We start from the raw sequence: 6,552 nt of genomic DNA, 5'->3' as shown, positions 1-6,552 counted from the left end.
GAATCATTACTTACACTAGTATATATAGAATTAAAATATGGATATAAAAAATAATTAAATTAAAGTTAGTGATATACAAAATAATTCCAATTGAGATTTTTAAATGTGAAAAAACATTGAGTTTTTCCTTAATTACCAAGTTACTTATGCAGTGTTAATATTACTAGGTTAATATTATAGTAATTCAAATTCAAAGCCAAAAGATAGCATTTACTATGTCTCATTTTTTTATAGGTTTAGCAGTATATCTTAGGTATACATAACAATTACATTCATCATAGGGAATTTGTACTTGGACATGACCTATCTTGATTCTTCTTTTTTCCCCATTCTCCTCGCCTTCCTTCAACCCCTTTCTTTTCCTTAATTTACAGTTTGTTTCCATTTTATACTTTTTTCTAAGCTTTTGTTTTCCCTTTCTTCTTTTCTCTCTCCCCCTTCTAAGTTGCTCTTCCTTTTTGAACGATTTCTTCCTATTTCACCGTATCTATTATGCATTTTGGTTTGCTTTTGGGATCAGGCTAGTGCTTGCATCCATGAAAGACTTTGGGAATTCAACTTCCTCTCAATTTTATTAAAGAATTTGAGGCGTGTTAATGTTGGATCTCTGTAAAGTTCTTGTATAATTTTGTAAAGAAGTCATCAGTACCTGGGCTTTTTTTAGTTGGTAATGTTATATTACTTCTTAAGTTTCATTGGCTGATATGATATTATTCAGAATTTTTATATGTTCTTGGTTCACCTTTCGTAGTTCATATGTCTAGGAATGTATATACAGCTTTGAATTGTTAATTTTATGAGAAACAGGTTCTCATAGTATTTAACAATGATCTTCAGTATTTTAGCAGAATCTGTTGTGAGTTCTCTTTTTTCATTTATATTTGCACAGAATTTGATCTTTTCTTTTTAGGTCAAATTGGCTAGGATTTTTTCTATTTTGTTTATTCTTTCAAAGAAACATCTCTGATTCATTGAGTCTTGTTTTGTTTTTTAGTCTCAATCTCTCATTTATTTCTGCTGTGATCTTCATAATTTCATTTCTCATACTAGCTTTGGATTTGGATTGTTCTTTTTTTCTTTTTTTTATTTTATTTAAAGAAAGACTAAACAAAACAGAAAACAGGTGGAAATAATACATACATTCAAAGAAAAAATAAACAATAAGAAATCACTAGTTGATGATTATAGATTGTCCTCTTACAAATAGTTATTCAAGATACTAAAGTGGAGCAAATAAGGTGGGATTCAAACAGGGAGACTGCAACCACTTCTGTTCAACTATTCAACAAAAACTTAGAAATATGGTTATCAATCCTATACACTTAAACATACATGCAGTTATCCATATCTTCAATTATGTTGAGATTGAACAAACCCAAGCAAGCTAATATCACTCTGAACAGAGAATAATACTATTGGTGGATTTCTATACAAGCAGGCAAGCATCACCAGTTCCAGAGGCCCCACTGCCTAGGGTAAGTGCCCCGCGCACTCTCCCCCAAGTCCAGCCTGTTCAGGACCCTCGAGCCTTCCAGGTGTAGCGAAGTGGCTGGGGGTCCGAGGCTCCTACATCCGCCTCCTTGTTCTGCTTGCGCTCCGAGAACTGCAGAGTTCCAAGCAAGCAAGTGGGCACACACTGTCCCCGGAGCCCAGCATATTGGGGACCCTCGCACCATCTGGGTGCAGTGGAATGGCTAGGCAGGTCTGGGGCACCTGCATTCGCCTTCCTGAGTGTCTGGAGGACTGTGGATTTCTAAGCAAGCAGGCGAGCATTACCAGGTCCAGAGGCCCTGTGGCCTGGGGTAAGTGCCCCACGCACTCTCCCTCAAGTCCAGCCTGTTCAGGACCCTCAAGCCTTCCAGGTGCAGTGAAGTAGCTAGGCAGTTCAGAGGTGCCTACATCCGCCTCCCTGTTCCAGCTGCACTTGGAGAACTGTGGAGTTCCAAGCAAGCAAGCCAACGCACACTGTCGCCGGAGCCGAGCCTATCTGGGATTGTGGAGCTCTAAGCAGGCAGGCCAGCACCACGGGTTCCAGAGGCCCAGCAGCCTGGGGGAACTGGGTGCCAGAGCCCCAGGAGCTGTGAACATACAAATGGGTTTCCAACAGACACTGAGGAAGTTTTCGAATAACACTTGAAACCCAGAAATACAGGAAAATGACAAAACGAAAGACCAAATTACAACCTCAAAACTCCAGGCCATCTCAAGAAACACTAGGAGCGATGTATATAGAAGAAAACATATGCCATACACCTCAAATATCGGATATAATAGCTAGTGAAATAAACAAGCAACTCCGGGAAGCTTTAAAGGAATTCAAACTCGAAATAATCTCCCAGGTAAAAGAAGAAATGATAAAAGAAATGAAAGAGATGCTGAATATATCTAAAGAAAACACAGTTAAAAAATTGGAGGAACTAATCAAAAAGATAGAATCTCTAGATGAGCAATATAAGAAACAAACAGAATACATAAAGCAGATGCAAAGAGATATACAGGAAATCAAATACTCCACTGAAAGCTGTAAAAACCACCTCAATGAAAGTGAATATAGAATTTCAGAATTTGAAGACAAGATTGCAGCTAGTGATCAGGAAAGGAAAGATCTTTTAAAAATAACAAGGAATCAGAAAATAACAATTCAACAACTGCAAGATGACATGAAGAAAAATAACATAAGATTGACAGGGATTAATGAAAAAGAAGGGGATGGCATAAAGGATGTCAAGAGGATATTTAGAGAAGTAATAGCTGAAAATTTCCCAAGCATGAGATCAGAAACCGACATCAGGTTCAGTGAAGCCTATAGAACTCCAAATAGTCATAACCAAAATAAAACTACAACCAGACATATAATAATCACCATCCCAGAAATCCAACATAAGAATAGATTATTAAAAGCTGTCAAAGAGAAAAGACAGATCACTTATGAAGGAAAACCTATCAGAATCACAGCAGACTTCTCAGCACAAACAATAAAGTCAAGAAAAGCATGGAGTGAAGTATTCCAGATCCTAAAGCAAAATGATTTCCAAAATAGACTGATGTACCCTGCAAAACTATCCTTCAAAATCGATGGTGAAATAAGATACTTCCATGACAAAGAACAGCTGAAGAACTTCATGAACACCAAGCCAACCCTGCAAAAAATTTTGAAAGACAGTTTAGATACACAAAGAAAAAAACACTAAGCAAAGCAGATAATTAAACAGAACAGAAAGATAAAGATGCAACAGCAGAGAGATAACATGTCAACAATAAACCAGCATATAACAGTTATAACCATTAATGTAAATGGTCTCAATGCACCAATCAAAAGAAACAGACTGGCAGAATAGATCAAGAAACACAATCCAACCATATGCTGTTTACAGGAAACCCAACTAACCCAGAAGGATACTCACAGACTGAAAGTCAAAGGATGGAAAACAATACCTCATGCAACAGGAATCCAAAAAAAAAAAAAAAAAAAGCAGGAGTAGCCATTCTGTTTGCAGACAACGTGAACTTTAAACCAAAAATAATCAGAAGGACAAAGAAGGTCAATACATACTCGTTAGGGGAAAACTCCAAGAGGAAGAGATAACTATCTTAAATATATATGCACGAAATTCCAGAGCACCCAGTTATATAAAACAACTATTAACAGAAATGAAAAATCAAATTATCAGTATCACAATTGTAACAGGAGACCTTAACACATCATTGACACCAAGGGACAGATCAACCAGACAGAAAATGAGCAAAGAAATAATAGAACTGAATCACACCTGTGAACAAATGGACTTGATAGACATATACAGAATGTTCCACCCAACAACATCAGAATACACATTTCTTCTCAGCAGTACATTGGTCATTCTCTAAAACAGACCATATATTAGCTCACAGAACATATTTAAATAAATGCAAAAGAGTTGAAATCATCCCTTGCATGTTACCGGATCATAGCACTTTAAAATTAGAAATTAATGATAAAAGATACAGCAAAAATCCCACAAACACATGGAAACTGAATAACACACTCTGGAGTAATCAGTGGGTCACAGAGGAAATTAAAGAAGAAAGTAAACAACACCTACAAGAAAACAACACCTACAGATACAACTTACCGGAATCTGTGGGATGCAATTAAAGCCATACTCAGAGGAAAATTTATTGCACTGAGTTCCCACATCAGGAAAACAGAACAAATACAAATAAATAACCTGATGCTACACCTCAAACAGCTAGAAAAAGAAGAGCAAGTCAAGCCCAAAGCCAAAATAAGAGAGCAAATTATACAAATCAGAGCAGAAATCAACGCAATAGAGACTAAGAAAACAATCCAAAGAATCAACGAATCAAAGAGCTGGTTCTTTGAAAGAATAAATAAAATCTATAAGCCCCTAGCCAATCTTATTTAAAAAATGGAAGAAAAAGCTCAAATTCATGCAACACGAAATGAAAAAGGTGAAATCACTACAGACTCTATAGAAATACAGATCATCAACACCTATTTCGAAAACCTCTACACTCAAAGGTTTGATAACACAGAAGAAATAGACAGATCCTTAGAAACATATGAAGTACCAAAGCTAGATCAAGAGGATGCAAAACTGCTGAGTAACCCAATCTCTGTTAATGAAATTGAAAATGTAATTAAGTCCTTACCTACAAAAAAGAGCCCAGGCCCAGATGGATTCACTGCAGAATTCTACAAGAAATACAAAGAAGATCTAATGCTGACACTCCTCAAAATATTAAATGAAATTGGAAGGGAAGTAATCCTTCCTAAGTCACCCCTGGAAGCAAATATTACTCTAGTTCCAAAACCTGAGAAAGACCCAACTAAAAAACAGAACCATAGACCAATCTCCCTAACGAACACAGATGCCAAATTCCTCAATAAGATATTGGCAAATAGGATGCAGCAAATCATCAAGAAGATTATACACCATGACCAAGTGGGATTCATTCCAGGCATGCAGGGATGGTTCAACATCCGTAAATCAATAAATGTAATCCACCATATCAATAAAGCCAAAAGTAAGAATCACATGATCATTTCTATAGATGCAGAAAAAGCTTTCAGTAAGGCCCAACATTCATTCATGATAAGAGCTTTACAGAAAATTGGAATAGATGGTCTTTACCTCAATATAATAAAGGCCATCCACGACAAACCAACAGCCAGTATCATACTAAATGGCCAAACATTGAAAGACTTTACTTTAAAATCAGGCACAAGACAAGGATGTCCTTTATCACCACTCCTATTTAATATAGTACTGGAAGTACTAGGCAGAGCAATTAGACAAGAGAGAGAAATAAAAGGTGTAATGATAGGATAAGAAGAAGTTAAATTATCATTGTTTGCAGATGACATGATACTCTACATAGAAGACCCCCTAAACTCCATTAAAAGACTATTAGCTATAATAAATAAATTCAGTAATGTAGCTGGATACAAAATCAATATTGAAAAATCAATAGCATTCCTATACACTAACGACAAAATCACAGAGAGAGAAATAAGAGAAGCCACACACTTCACACTAGCAACCAAAAAAAAATGAAATATCTAGGAATTACTCTTGCAAAAGAAGTGAAAGACCTATACAGGGAAAATTATAATACACTGAAAAAAGAAATTGAAGATGATCTCAGAAAATGGAAGGACATGCCTTGCTCATGGATAGGAAGAATAAACATTGTGAAAATGGTCATTCTCCCAAAACTGTTATACAGATTCAATGCAATCCCAATAAAAATACCATCAACATACCTTATAGATCTAGAGAAATCACTCCTAAAATTCATCTGGGACCAGAAGAGACCTAGAACAGCAAAGGCAATTCTAAGCAGCAAAGGCAAGGAAGGAGGCATCACAATCCCTGACTTGAAGTTATACTACAAAGCAACAGTAGTAAAATCAACATGGTACTGGAATCAAAACAGAGCCAAAGATCAATGAAATAGATTAGAAGATACAACCACAACTACAAACACACTCAACCACCTTATCTTTGATAAAGGAGCCAAGCAGGTTCACTGGAAGAACGACAGTCTCTTTAATAAATGGTGTTGGAAAAACTGGCTCTCCATTTGCTAAGAACTAAAACTAGGCCCATGCCTATCATCATGTACTAAATTAAAATAGAAATGGATCAAAATCTGAATATTAAAACAGAAACACTAAATCTATTAGAAGCATAATTGGATAGAAGCCTTGAAGACACAGGGGTAGGTAGAGAATTCATAAACAGGACTCAAACTGCATGGGAAATACTTCCCAGAATCAATAACTGGGACCACCTCTTATTAAAAAGTTTCTGCATGTCAAAAATAATCTCCAGCATAGTGAAAAGAAAACCCACAAACTGGGGAAAAATCTTAGTGAACTCCCCCTCAGACAAGGGACTTTTGTCTAAAACATATAAAGAATTAAAAAATGACCCCTAAAATTCAAAGATCCAATCCAAAAATGGGCATCTGAGATGAATACACACTTCTCCAATGAAGAAATACAAATGACAAATAAATACATGAAAAAATGTTCATCATCATTAG

The sequence above is a fragment of the Cavia porcellus genome, unplaced genomic scaffold, assembly GCF_034190915.1.
Source record: "Cavia porcellus strain 051 isolate PalLab524CR breed Dunkin Hartley unplaced genomic scaffold, mCavPor4.1 scaffold_3, whole genome shotgun sequence".
NCBI lineage: Eukaryota > Metazoa > Chordata > Mammalia > Rodentia > Caviidae > Cavia > Cavia porcellus.
The sequence above is the reverse complement of the archived record's forward strand: the minus strand, read 5'-3'. Positions refer to the sequence as shown.